Source organism: Suncus etruscus, chromosome 4 (genome assembly GCF_024139225.1).
Source record: "Suncus etruscus isolate mSunEtr1 chromosome 4, mSunEtr1.pri.cur, whole genome shotgun sequence".
Lineage (NCBI taxonomy): Eukaryota > Metazoa > Chordata > Mammalia > Eulipotyphla > Soricidae > Suncus > Suncus etruscus.
The window spans coordinates 149,806,894-149,822,473 of NC_064851.1; the positions used below are offsets into that span (position 1 = coordinate 149,806,894).

Genomic DNA, 15,580 nt, shown 5'->3' on the forward strand with positions numbered 1-15,580 from the left:
ATTCTGTCTATGGGTGATAGTCTTCCACTGTAACTTTACCTCGTCCTCTTTCTTTGCATCTTTTATCTCATACTAAAAAAAATAAAATATATAAAAATAAATTAATTAATTAATTCAATGCATTCCCCCATTTAAATTCTAATAAACTTTACTGAGTCATAAACTCTACTAAAATTATGTGATGTCTTAAAACTACCTAAATAGCCATTTTCTAAAAAAGAAAATAGAAGGTAATTTATTTTCCAAATAATAATTGTACTACGGAGCTATAATGATTAAAACTACTTGTTTCTGGAATAAAGATAGAGCCACATATTTATGGAAGAGAATTTAGAGTCCTGATTTAAACCCTCAGATTTATGGGCAGTTGTGAAAAAGGAGGTATGTACATGAAATGAAGCACAAAAAGTCTCTTCAACAACGATGTTAGGATAACAGGATAACTAAATTTAAAAGAGTACAATTAGAAAATATCACATCATTCATTAAAGTAAACTCAAAGTGGATTTAAAATCCTGTTATTAGATCAGAACCCACACAATATGCTGAAAAATAAATCAGCAAAACACTCCAGGAAATTGACCACAGAGGAATCTTCAAAGGGATAATTAGAAGCTAAGACAACAAAACAAAAATAAATGAAAGGGACTACATCAATTTAAAAAAGCTTCTATCATCAAAAGAAATTCAAACTATAATAAAAAAGACACACCCCTAAATAGAAGACAATATCAATACACAATACATTGGAAAAAGACTAACATCCAAAATCCAAGCAGTCACAAAAGCCAACAACAACAAAATCGAACAACCTAGTCCAAAAACAGTGAGAGGAGATGTACAAAAGCTTTCCCAAAGAACTCTCGGGGTGTGGATGGTCTATGGATGGCCAATAGGCATATGAAAAAGTGTGCAAAATCAAGTAAGATTTAAAAAATGCAAATTAAGACAACAATGAGATATAGCAGTGAGAGTGGCATATATTAAATGTTCTGGAACCAGTGTTGGTGAGATTGTGTGAATAATGTTAGTGATAATGTACATCTTATAACTTCTATGAAAAGTATATGCAAATATCTCAAAATATTTAGGAATTGAACACCATTCAAGCCATACCACTCCTTTGCATCTATCCCAAACACAAAATTCTTCATTTTCAAGGATATATGCAAACCTATGTTCACTGTAGCATTTAGAACAATAGCCAAGATATGGAAACAATCCAATTCCTCGACACAGATAAATGACTTAAGTTATATATAGGAGGTGGAGCGGTGGTGCGGAGCAGTGAGGTACCTACCTTGCCAGAACTACCCTAGGATGAATCACAGCTTGATCCCCCAGCGTCCCATATGGTCCCCCAAGCCAGGAGTGTTTTCTGAGTGAATAGCCAGGAGTAATCCCTGAGCATCACCGGTTCTGCCTCCCAGACAAAGAAACAAAAAAAAAAAAAAAAAGAAGAAGAAGAAGCTATATATAGGGACCGGAACAATGGCACAGTAGTAGGGCATTTGCTTTGCACATGGTTAACCCAGGACAGACCTCGGTTTGATCCCTGGCATCCCATATGGTCCCCCAAGCCAGGAATCATTGAATGCATAGCCAGGAGTAAAACCTGGTGTGGCCCAAAAAAATATCCTCCCAAAAAAGAAGTTATATATATACATATGTATATTATGTATGTATATACACAGTTGAATACTATGCAGCATTAATAAAAGACAATATTTTGCTGTCAAAATATTATGTAACAATAAGTCAGAGAGATAGTACATCCACAAGTACTGTCACCTGGCATGTGGTCAACACCTTACTACTGCATTATATTATATATATTTTACCTATTATGTTATATATAACTATGCATTATATTATATAATATATAATGCAACAGTAAAAGGGGCAAAATCATATGCTATAACATGAATGGATATAAACAATATCCTATTGAGTAAAATCAGCCAGAAAAAAGGTATAGATATAGAAAGACCTCTCATATCTGGGACTTAAGTCTATGAGTAAGGGAGCAACAAATGGCCAAAGGCAACAGAACTGGAGAGTTGGTCCATAGTACAGAGCTGAGAGATGGGGAGATACAGGGAGAGATGGGGGACTGAAAAGGAAAGACCTTTGGACTTTGATAAAAAAGAATGTGTATATTCAGGTGGTATGTATGATATTGGAATGTATACATTAAACTATTATTAACAGTTTTGTACATAATAGTATCTCAATTTATTTTTTAGAAAAGGGAAATGCACTGTGAAAAACTTCAAAACTATAAATTATGACTTCAGGGAAAACAAAGCCTAGCAAATCAAAAAAAGAAGGGAAGCTCATCCATTCCCCTTCCGCAGTCTCTAAGGTATTATATTTAGGTGACTCTTCCTTCTACTTGTGACTACTGTCAGCAATCCTGGGAAATGAATTACAATGAGCTACAGTGACAAGAGGAAAGATTTCAATGGCAGATAGTGACTTTTCGAGAAAAATGATTGCATGTTCCAAAGCAATATCAAATGAGAAATGGGACTAAAGATAAAAACATCCACAAAAGTCAGATTTTCTACTCTATAAACCTATACTTTATTCATAGCCAGTGCTGATCACATCACATATTCTACATGGATATTCCCAGAAATAAAAAATGTTTGAATTGAGCCCCCATCGATAACAGCAGGGAATGATTATATGCAGTTTTTTAAGGAACCTAAGGTAACTGAACTTTTAGCAGAATGGAGGGGGCTGAGTTAAGCATGAGTCAGTTAAGCAGCAGAGCATAGAGTGAAGAAGCACAGACTTTACATATGCTGATGATGCTGGGGACATATGCAATCACTAAAGCCTTAAGCCTCAGTTTACTCATATATAACACAAGAATAATAATACTACATCATACACATACTGCTGTGAGGAGAAAACAATATAAATTATATATAAATCCTTAAAGCAGAGTAGGGATTAAATAAATACTAAATATTACTAGTAATATCAATATTACTTCTTGGGGTGGAGAGATACATTTCCTACTTCCATACCTGTTCTCTTCTTTGATTCAAAAGTTCCTCACCAATGTTTCTGAGACCACAAAAATAGATTTCAATGCCTGCAGAAAACTATCCCCAAAGAATCTCCTATGGAAAAAAACTCCAAATACAGCACTAAGAGGAGCGCAGAGGTCCCCTGCAGGTCACTGCTCTCTGTTCTTAGCAGATGGCTAACTATTCAGGAAGGAAGAGCTGACTCCAGACAAGACAGTGGGGACCACCTCACGCAGATATCACAAGTTGCCAGGTCAGGCCTACACATCTGCCTAGAAAGAACAGGAGAGCCCAATCTATAGATCTAGTATGAAGAAGGAAACCTGCAGGAGAAAAAAAGCAAAATCAGGCTAATTCTCAACAGAATCTATATAGACCTATGTCCCATGGCTAACCCTAAGGCACAAATTCAACACCCATCTCACACTGTCCACTTTGTCCACTTTAAACCCACAAATCATGGCCAGAACTCTCTAATAAATATTTTCTACTTTCTGAGTCTTTTATGATTATAATTTACTGGTAATGTGTTTATAAGAACTGATATTTCTCAACCCACTTTTCTCCCACAGACAAAAGAAAAAAGGAGTAAGATAATATGCTCTCAGATTCCCAAGAGAAAGGCATAAACGAGGTTATATTTATATCTCTTGGTTTCATAAAAATATAGTTAATCGGTCAAACAACATATAGCCTGAAGGAGACACACAGCTACTCTGATACCTTGATGCTCCTCCTTCACCTCAGCATCCTCAATTTATGCTACATAAGGGGTGGGATAGAGGATGGCACACCCAAATGGCATTACTCAAACTTCTCTGCTTCCAAAGCAATGAGATGAGACAATGTTTAACGGGCTGTATGTAAGCATATGGTTCCTGGGTATCTAGCTTGGTGTCTGAACAGAGTAGGTAAGTAACTAATAGCTTCTCAGTTACATCAGAATGTATTTGCTCGTGAATCAAATAGAGCTCAAAGTTAACTTGAACCTAATGAGAAACTCTTAAACCCCATCTAAAAATTTATTATCCTCAGGTTTTATCATGTTAGTAAGTGATATATTCAGTCAGCATTAAGGAAAGCTGCAATTCCCTCCTTGAAACACAGTGGTAAACTTCAAGAGACAAAATTAGCAAGGCTGGAGAGATAGTACAGCCGTTAAAGTACTTGCCTACATGCAACCACACATGTTCAATCCCTGACATCCCATATCATACACACAAACACACACACACACACACACACACACACACACACACACACACACACAGAGTCAGAAGTAAATCCCAAATGCAAATCCAGGAGTAATGCCCTGAGCATTGCTGAGTGTGACCCAAAACCAACAACAAAATAAATAAAACCAGAGGCAGAATAGCATAGACAGACCAGAGGATGATCAATGTAGACCAACGGTGGCATAGAATAGAACCAGCAAGGAACGAGCATGGGGCCTGGACAAAGAACGCAAGGTATTCAAAACTACCTTCTTAAAGTGTTAAATAAGTGACTATAACTTCACAAGTATCTAGAATTTCGTATACAAGTTTTCATATATTAGTCAAAAACCAAAATATTTAGGAACTAAACCAGTTTTGTAATGCCAGTTAAAATGATATTACTTCCACTCCCTTAGTGAAAGCTTAACATCAATTTCCAGGCAATGAAAATAACATCCAAACTACAATCATTTCATGAGTATACCACATATCTTGCCTAACTTGCCATACTTGCATCCTTCCCTTATTATTGTCTTTACTCCAACCACCAAATTTGTCCACCAGATTTTTATCAAATTACCTATTCCTAGACATGACCAAGTCTACAGTATGTACTGACATGCCCTTCTTCTACCAATTCTATTCTCTACCATACACTCCAATTTTTCTCTGCTTTAAAGCCTAAAACTATAAAGTGATTAAAAATTTCTCAGTTTTTGTGCATTTTGCCTAAACTACCCCAAAATAACTTAATCTCTTAGATAAAGATTCCCCTCTGTTGTATAATAGCAGTATCTTTGAAATTTGAATGCTGTTCATACACAGCAAGCAAGCCCAGAAATATCTGTGTACTAATAAACAAAATAATTTAATATAGGATTACATTTAGTTACTTTCTTAACTAGTTTTGCACCGATGCCCAATAACAGATTACATTAAGGGAAGCAAGAAGGAATAAATGCTCCAAAGACATTACATAAAACTTTAACTTCTTAACAACACTTACAGAAGAGCAGTTTAAAAATATAAATTTTAGGTCAGCAATTGTAATTCCCAAAAGTATTTTAGTAGAAACTCCATTACACATTTAAATTTGTAAATCTAGGGATTTCTGTGTATAAAGCTAAGTCATACTGATCAATATTTACTACAATCAAAATTAAAGTGGACAATTTCTAAGATGAAGCTACTTTAAAGCACCGATAAACCATTACATGTTCACATATATATTTATACAAAAGGAACTGTTTCTAAATGCAATTCATGTCCTAAATTGGATCCCAGATCATAAAAAGGCTTTTAAACAAAAAATCAGTAAAATATAAAATAAAGTCTATACTTTATAAAACAGTTGGGTACTGATTTAATGACATTAATGTTTTAAAATTTCTAAATGTTAATTTCTTGGCTTTGGCAAGTGTGCCAAAAATAATGTATGTTCTTAACATATTAAGAATAATTGACTGAAGGGTATAGAGAAACTTTTTCTATACTAACTAGAAGTTTTCTACAAATGTTATAAAATTTGGATAAAATTTTTATTTTAAAGTACATATAAAATAAATTTTTACTAGTTATGTCTGCATTCAGTCTTCTGTAATATGTTTTAGATGACATATGAAGAAATCTAGTTCATACAGATATCTTTAAAGAGGATATTTAATAAACTTATCAGATAATTATATTCTTCCTTTTTATATAATAATAATTTTTATTTTGACCAAATTGGATTACATATCTTTCACAGTAATATTGTAGGTACATATTAACATTGAATCAGGAGATTCCCATCACTAAAGTTGTCCTCACTCTATTCCCGTTCCCATCTTGCATCTGATATCCCCCTCCCGTACCCCCACCCCAGGGATACTAGTATAAGTGGTCCCCTCTGTGTCTAGCTTGTTGTAGATTAGGTATTGATTCTTTTGTCATTAGCTTTAAATTTGGTGTTTAAGTCCGATCATTTTTATTACTACTTAGTGATCATACAACTGTTTGGTCTTGGTACTCTCCATTATTTATCCCTCAATTTGAGAGGCGGAACAAGATGGTCCAAGTTATGTGATTCTGTTTGAAGAGAAGAAAAGCAATAAAATGGGGTAAAATTCAAACAAGCCAAAAATGGGCGGTGTGGCTCTCAACATCAGTTTGAGAGACGAAAGGGAAAATGGAAGATAAACACCACAGCAATACAAAAAGAAAAATCAAACAAAAATCCAATGAGCACTACAGCAATAAAGACAAGCACTACATAATAACCACGGTCCTGAAATAAAAAACAAAAGAGAGATATATTCTTAAGAATTAGTTTCAAAGGACACAAAACAATATCAAAATATAACATAAAACCAATAAATTGAAACAAACATAATGCCAATACATAAACATAACCTGATACCAATGATACTGTGCTCTCTTAATTAAACTTTAATGGTTTGTATTATATTTTGCTTCTGGTTGAGTATTTTTTATTTTTTATTTTTATATTTTTTATATTTTTTTTTATATTTTATTAGGGCTAATAGACTTATATAGAGCCCTCCATTCCCAGAAAGTAGAATACACATTCTTCTCAAACCCACATGGAACCTTCTCCAGAATAGATCATGTCTTAGGATACAAAGCCAACCTATATAAGACCACAAAGGTAAGGATCATTAGAAGTACCCTTTCAGATCACTATGCAACAGAGCTTATAATTGATGTCAAGAAGAAGCAATGGAGGAAAACTAATACCTGGAGATTGAACAACATACTGCTTAACAACAGCTGGATCAAAGAACAACTCAAGGAGGAAATAAAAAGATTCCTTGAGACGAATGACAATGAAGAGACAACATGTCAGGATTTATGGGATACAGCAAAAGCAGTACTTAGGGGGAAACTCATAGCATTACAGGCCTATGTTAAGAAACAGGAAAATATTTTTAAATAAATATCTTTATTTGAGCACCTTAATTGGGTTTTATCATAAAAATAACACTCCCCTTCACCAGTGCAACATTCCTATCACCAATGCCCCCAATATCCCTCCTCATGTCCCCCCTGCCTGGACAGGCTTTCTACTTCTCTCACTCATTGACATTATTATGATAGTTGTCAGTGTAGTTATTTCTCTCTCTCTTTTTTTTTTTTTTGGTTTGAGGTCACACCTGGCAGCTCTCAGGGGGTACGCCTGGCTCTATGCTCAGAAATCACAGCTGGCAGGCTCAGGGGACTATATGGGATGCTGGGATTTGAACCACCGTCCTTCTGCATGCAAGGCAATCACCCTACCTCCATGCTATCTCTCAGAACCAGTGTAGTTATTTCTCTAATTGCACTCACCACTCTTTGTGTCCTTCTGGCCCTCATTTCTGGAAATTATTTCAGTAATGTCTTTTATTTTTCTTAAAGCTCATAGATGAGTGAGAATATTCTGTGTGTCTCTCCCTCTGACTTATTTCACTCAGCATAATAGATTCCATGTACACCGATGAATTGAAAAATTTCATGACATCATCTTTCCTTATGGTTGCATAATATTCCATTGTTTATATGTACCACAATTTCTTTAGAGATTCATCTATTTGAAGGACATCTTGATTGGTTCCAGAGTCTGGCTATTGTAAATAGGGCTGAAATGAATATAGGTGTAAGGAAGTGAATTTTGTATTGCATTTTTGTGTTCCTAGGGTATATCCCTAGGAGTAGTATAGTTGGATCATATGGGAGCTCAATTTCCAGTTTTTTGAGAAATCTCCACATTGCTTTCCATAAGGGCTGGATTATATGGCATTCCACCAGGAGTAAATGAGAGTTCCTTTCTCTCTACATCCCTTCCAGAACTGATTGTTCTTATTCTTTGTGATGTGTGCCAGTCTCTGTGGTGTGAGATGGTACTTCATAGTTGTTTTGATTTGCATCTCCCTGATGATTAGTGATGTGGAACATTTTTTCATGTGTCTTGGCCATTTGTATTTTTTTCTTTGAGGAAGTCTCTGTTCATTTCTCCCCATTTTGTGATGGGCTTAGATGTTTTTTTTTCTTGCTAAATTCTGTCAGTACCTTGCATATTTTCAATATTAGCACCTTATCTGGTGGACATTAGGTGAATAGTTTCTCCCATTCTGTGGGTGGCTTTTGTATCCTAAGCACTATTTCCTTTGTGGTGCAAAAGCTTCTCAGGTTAATAAAGTCCCATCTGTTTATCTCTGCTGCCACTCTTTTGGACAGAGCTGTTTCCTCCTTGAAGACTCCTTTAGTCTCAATGTCATGTTCTATAAACCTTGTGGTTTCAGGTCTGATATCCAGGTCTTTAATCCATTGAATTTGACCTTTGGCATGATATTAGGTGGAGGTCCTAGTTCACTTTTTGCAAATGACTAAAAAATTGTCTCAACACCACATTTTGAAGAGGTTTTCCTTGATCCAGTTTGAATTTCTTGGCCCCATATCAAAGATTAATTGACTGCATGTCTGGGGAGAATTCTCTGAATACTCAAGTCTATTCCCCTGTTATGAGAGTCTGTCTGTATTCCAATACCATGCCATTTTAATGACTATACCTTTGTAAGACAATTTAAAGTTGGGGAAAGTGATGCCTCCTATATTCCTTTTCCCAAGTGTTGCTCTAACTAATCATGGGTGTTTATTGTTCCAAATGAATTTCAGGAATGTTTGATCTACTTCTTTGAAGAATATGATGGGTATCTTTAGAGGGATTGCATTAAATCTTTACAATGCTTTGGGAAGTAATGCCATTTTGGGTTTTTATTTTTTTGCAGGGGTCACACTCGGCAGTGCTTAGGGGTTACTCCTGGCCCTACACTCAGAAATTGTTCCTGGCAGGCTCACGGGACCATATTGGATGCCGGAATTTGAATCACCATCCTTCTGCATGCAAGGCAAATGCCTTAAATCCATGCTATCTCTCCAGCCCCATAATGCCATTTTAATTATGTTTATCCTACCAATCCATGAGCAGGGTACATGTCTCCATTTCCTTGTGTCTTCTTTTCTTTCTTGAAGCAGGGTTTTGTAGTTTTATTTGTATAGGTCATTCACATCCTTAGTCAAGTTGACTCCAAGGTATTTACATTTGTGTAGCACTTATATGAATGAGATTTTTTATTGTCCATTTCTTCTCTATCATTATTGGTGTATAAGAAGGCTATTGATTCTTTCATGTTAATTTTGTAGGATGCCAATTTGCTGTATGAGTCTATTGTTTCTAGAAGCTTTTTAGTAGAGTCCTTAAGGTTTTCTAAATATAGTATCATGTCATGTGTAAGCAGTGACAGCTTAATTTCTTCTTTTTCTATCTGAATGCCCTTGATATCTTTATCTTGCCTAATTGCTATGGTAAGAAGTTCCAGCACTATGTTGAATAGGAGTGGTGAGAAAGGGCAGCCTTGTCTTGCACCATATTTTAGAGGAAAGGCTTTTAGTTTATCTCCATTGAGAAAATTTGCCATTGACTTGTGATAGGTAGATAGCCTTAATTACATTGACAAAAGTTTTTTCTATTCCCATCTTTATGAGAGTTTTTATAAAAAGAATGGGTGTTGAACCTTATCATATGCTCTCTCTGCATCTATTCATATGATCATATAGTTCTTATGTTTCATTTTGTTGATATGGTGTATTATGCTGATTGATTTATATATGTTAAACCCTCCTTGAATTCCTAGAATGAAATCTACTTGATCAAAATGTATGACCTTCTTGATGAGGCGTTGGATCTTATTTGCTAGAATTTTGTTAAGGATATTTGTATCTGTGTTCATCAGAGATATTGGTCTGTAGTTTTTTTTTTTTTTTTTTGAAGCATCTCTGGTTTTGGTACCAAGTGACATTAACTTTATAAAAACTATTTGGGGGTGTTCCTGATTCTTTAATTTTATGAAAGAGCCTGAAAAGGGTTGATAGTAGTTCCTCTTGAAAGGTTTGAAAGAATTTGCTAGTGAATTTAACTGGGCCTGGACTTTTGTTTTTGGAAAGAATTTTGATTACCATATTAATTTCCTCAGTAGTGTTGGGTCTGTTTAGATATGCTAGGTTATCATGATTTTTCCGTAGAAGATTGTAAGAGTCCAGGAATTTGTCCATTTCTTCCAGGTTCTCATGTTTCTTGGCATAGAGTTTCTCAAAGTAGTCTCTGATTACCCTTTAAACCTCTGAAGTATCTGTAGTGATCTCCCCCTTCTCATTTTTAATCTGGTTTATTAAGTTTCTCTTCATTTATTTGTAAGTTTTGCCAGTGGTTTATCAATCTTGTTTATTTTTTCAAAGAACCAACTTTTGCTTTCGTTGATCTTTTAGATATTTTTATTTCCACTTCATGAATTTCTAATCTAAGCTTTGTTATTTCTTTCTGTCTACCTATTTTTGGTTCCTTTTGTTGATCATTTTCTAATTTTATAAACTGTGTCATTAAGCTTTTTATTTATATCCCTCTTTCTTTCTGATGTGTGCTTACAAAGCAATAAATTTTTCTCTTAGTACTGCTTCTGATGTGTCCCATAAATCCTCGTAATTTGTATCTTTACATCATTTGTTTCCAGGAATGCTTTGATTTCCTCTTCAATTTAATCTCTGACTCACTGGTTGTCCAGTAGTGAGTTGTTTAATATTTAGGTATTGAAGTTTTTCTTTTGTGTCCCATGTAGTTCACTTCTTATTTCAGTGCCTTGTGATCTGAGAAGGTAGTCAGTAAAATTTCTATCCTCCTGACTTTATGAAGATACTTTTTATGGGCAAGCATGTGATCTATTCTGAAGAATGACCCATGTGTATTGAAGAATGTGTATGGGGATGAAGTGCCATATATATATTTTTTTTCTAGTCCACTTTCTTCTATTTCTCTTTTCAAAGCTAGTCTATTCTTTTTTTTTCTTTTTGGTTTTTGTTTATTGTTTTTTGTTTTTTTTGGGTCACACCCAGCAACACTCAGGGGTTACTCCTGGATCTACACTCAGAAATTGCCCCTGACAGGCTTGAGGGACCATATAGGATGCCAGGATTTGAACCACCATCCATCTGCATTCAAGGCAAATGCCCTACCTCTATGCTATCTAGAGCTAGTATATTCTTGTTGGGTTTCACCCTGGTTTATCTATCAAGGGGTGATATGACAGTGTTGAGGTCTCACGCAATTATTGTATTGCTATTGATATCTTTTTTCAGATTTGTCAACAATTGTATTAAAAAAGTGCTGGTCCCTCATTGGGTGCATAAACATTTAGAAGTGTGATATTTTTACTATTGTACATAGCTTTTGATTAGTACAAAAACACATTTATCTATCTTTGTTCCTTATAACTTTTTGAGGCTTAAGTTTGTGTTATCTGATATAAATATGACTTTTTTAAGGGTGTTATTTGCTTGGATGATTTTCCTCCAGCCTTTAATTTTGAATCTATGTTTGTTTTGACTATTCAGATGTGTTTCATGTAGGCAGCAGATTGTTGGATTCAGCTTTTTGATCCATTTTGCCACTCTGTCTCTTCACTGGCCCTTTTGGTCCATTGACATTGAAAGAGATAATCATCATAGGATAGACTGTCATCTTTGTGTAGAAGTTTGTTGTGTCTGTTGGTCTGTCTTGTCTTAAAGTTGACCTTTCAGTTTGTCTTTTAAGGCTGGTTTTTAGTCTGTAAAGTTTCTGAGCTGTTGTTTATTCGTGGAGCTATGTATTCTTTCTTCAAACCCGAAAGCCAGTCTGGCTGGGTGTGGTATTCTAGGCAAAGTATTCATTCATTGAGTTTTGTCACTGTATCCCACCACTGCCTTCTTGCCTTGAGGGCCTCTTGTGGCTGGTGTGCTGTAAATGTTAAGGATGCTCCTTTGAATGTAATTTTCCTTTTTTGATCTTGGTGCCTTCAGTTTTCTATCCCTATCTGTGGGATTTGTCATTTTGACTAGGATGTGCCTGGGGGAGCTTTTCTTCCAATCTCTTAGCTGATGCTCTTTGGCATGCAGGATTTGGTTGCATGTAGTCTTTAGCTCTGGAAGTTTCTCTGTAATGATGTCCTTGACTATTGATTCTTCCTGGGGATTATCTTCCTGGATCTCTGGGACTACAATCATTCTTATGTTGTTTCTGTTGAGTTTACCAAAGAATTCTATTTTCATCTGTTCACATTCTTTGAGTAAATTTTCCATTCTCTGATCATTTGTTTTAAGGTTATTTTCCAATCTCTTCTGCTGTATGGAGTTGATTTGCATCTCATTTGTTAGTTCGCTGATTCTTTCCTCAGATGCTTTTACTCTGTTGGAGAGGCTTTCTATTGAGGTTTTCGTTTCATCTAGTGAGTTTTTCAGTCCTGTTATTTCAGTTTGGAGTTTTTATTTTTAAGTTCTATCTTTTTTGTTTGTTCAGCTCTATCTATGTTGCTTTTTTGAGTTCTAAGAATATCCTCCATACTTTTACTCTAAACTTTTTATTGGCGAGGCTAACTAGGTGGTTGGAACTTTTTGGGTCATCAGAGCTGCCATCTTCATTCTCTATGCATAATATTGTCCTGCATTATTTCCCCATTGACATGCATCTAGTGTGTATTTTACTACGTGTTGTGGTGGGGTTCATGGGCTTGATCATGCATGTGGCTATGAAGCTAAGTGGAGTGGTATGCTCCTTTGGCTCCACCCTCATCTGGCTCACCCTTTGTGAGCAGATTCAGCCTACCTTGTGCATAGCCCTGTAGAGATTATGTCAATTTAAGCTTTTCTTAGCTTGTGCTGGGCCCTGAAGAGATTATGTCTGCTGGGGCCTTTCTTGTTTGCCTTACACAGTAAAGCAAGAAACCAGGCAGGGAGCAAACCAGGAAACCAGGCAGGGAGCAAAGCTGTGGCCTTTTATGTCTTTTTTGTGCCAATCACATGGTAGAAATTAGGCTCCACCCTTTGTGGGCAGAATCAGCCTACCTTGTGCAGAGTCCTGTAGAAATTTTATGCACTATGGTCTTTCTTAGCTTGTGCTAGGTCCTGAAGAGATTATGTCTTCTGGGACCTTTCTTGTTTGCCTCACACAGAAAAGCAGGGAGCAAAGCAGTAAACCCTGTGTTATATTTTGAATGGTTTTTTTTTAACCTGTCAATGATTTTATAACATGATTATAGTGTATATAATTACTTGGGATAACAGTTTTCTGAATCATGTAGATCCTCCAAATATTAGTCGATTTTGTAACAAATATCAAAATTGAATTTTATTAGAATCACCACCTTATCAGAAAGCATTTAAGTATTAGAAGGCTATCAAATTCAATAATAGGTATAAAATCTTCAATATCGTTATTATTTTTGTTTGTTTGTTTTTTACTTTTGGACCACACCCAGTGACGCTCAGAGATTACTCCTGGCTGTGCATGTAGAAATTGTTCCTGGCTTCTGGGACCATATGGAATGCTGGGGGATCAAACAATAGTATGTCCCAGGTCAGTCACGTGCAAGGCAAATACCCTACCACTTCGCTGCTATTTTGGGCCCAAAGTTATTATTTTGTTTGAATTATTGAATTTAATCACAGGTTAAAAATATAGTAATGTTTCTTAAAATGATAGGTTCCGTTAAATAATTAAAATTTTTCTCTCACAAATAATTAAAGAAAAGAAATAAACATTTAAAAAATAATTCCATTCACAATTGTGCCTCAGAAAATAGTGTGGTAAAAATATCTAAAGACAATAGATAGAGATGGGGACCAGGAGGATTAGTCCATGATAGGAATCTTATCACAAACAGTGGATCAGTACATTTAGGATAGAGAGGGGACAACTATGACAATGATAGTTGTAACTGATCACTCTGGACAATAAGTGGGTGTTCAATAAAGATAAAGTAGCATGCATGTTACTCCTTCACTAACAGTATTGCAAACCACAGTGTCTAAAAGGAAAGAAAAACCAAGAGAGAGAAGAAAAATGTATGCCACATAGGCAAACAGGGGAGAAGGCAGGGGGGAAGATAAGAGAGAAGCTGGGATATTGGTAGCAAAAAATGTTCTAGGTGAAGGGTGGTGTACATTATAAGACTGAAAATCAATCATGAACAACTTTGTACTCACAGTGTTCAAGGAAAAGGAAACTACACACACATACCCATTTAAATCTATTTTATAGCATCAGTTTTTCTACCATCCATTTTCTAAGTAAATGGTATTCTAGGAAAAAAACATTTTGGGGCAGTTTACAACTCAACTTCACAAGCATTTTTTTCCTCAAAGACAATTACACATATATAAGGAAAAGGTGTCCTTTATAAACTACGTTCTCTTAATCACACAATAGAATTAAGAAATATATATTTGAGAGTGGATATTTAACAGAGCCAATAATTTCTAAATGTTTAATTACGGCATCTTAAAAAAAACTGAAATTTTGGTCTTATTTTATTTTTTACTATCTTGTGATAATATAAAATAATATATTGCTTCAAGTTAAACTAAAAATAATAATAATCAATAATAATTGATTAGGTCTGTGGCACCTGCAGTTTTGCCCATGTTTTTATCTATCAATCCAGTGTCAACATATTGGAAAAGATAAGCATACCTTAAGATCAAGCAACGGAGGGAAAAAACAACAGTGGTCTTTATTTACCTTATTATAAGCCACTAATTTAACTGTTTTACAAATAGCACATGCTAAAATGTAAACATTGATTTAAATGGACATTAAAATTTCTATGGATTTTAGAATTTTTTAATTGTAGTTTTTTAATTTCTAGTTTTAAATTCCTATGGGTATTGAAACTGATCAACAAAAGAGAAATAAAGACCAAGTCCCCTTCTTATAAGTTTATAATGTAGTTATGCAAATAATTTAAAATAAATAAGAATTACAAAAGGCAAGAAAATAAAAATAAGTGAAAGAAGGAAGAATATACCTACATTATACAGGGAGATTTAAGATTAAAAAATAATGGCTGCAGGGCTGAAGAGATAGTACAACAGTAAGGTGTTTGCCTTGCAAGCAGTCAATCCAGGATGGATAGATGGTGGTTCAAATTCCAGTATCCCATATGATCCCTCATGCCTGCCAGGAGTGATTTCTGAGCGTAGAGCCAAGAGTAACCCCTAAGCAACACCGGGTTTGGCCCCAGAAAAAAATAAAATAAAATAATGGTTGCAATGAAAATTCAAATGATAAAGCAGACTATGGACCTGCTAAATTATGTGGATTAGGTAGGCAGATTTCTGAAAGTGAATCATTCAGCATAGCTTTCTTTTTTATAATAATATCTTTATTTAAGCACCATGATTACAAACATGTTTGCAGTTGTTTTTCAGTCATGAAAAATATACCCCCCTTAACCAGTGAAATCTCCCCGCAGAGTATTC

At 35.2% G+C, this 15,580-nt stretch overlaps 1 protein-coding gene across 1 annotated transcript in view; it reads right to left on the minus strand.

Annotated features, from left to right (window-relative positions):
* Positions 1-15,580, minus strand: part of ZMAT4 (zinc finger matrin-type 4) — a 467,773-nt gene that overhangs the window by 393,238 nt on the left and 58,955 nt on the right.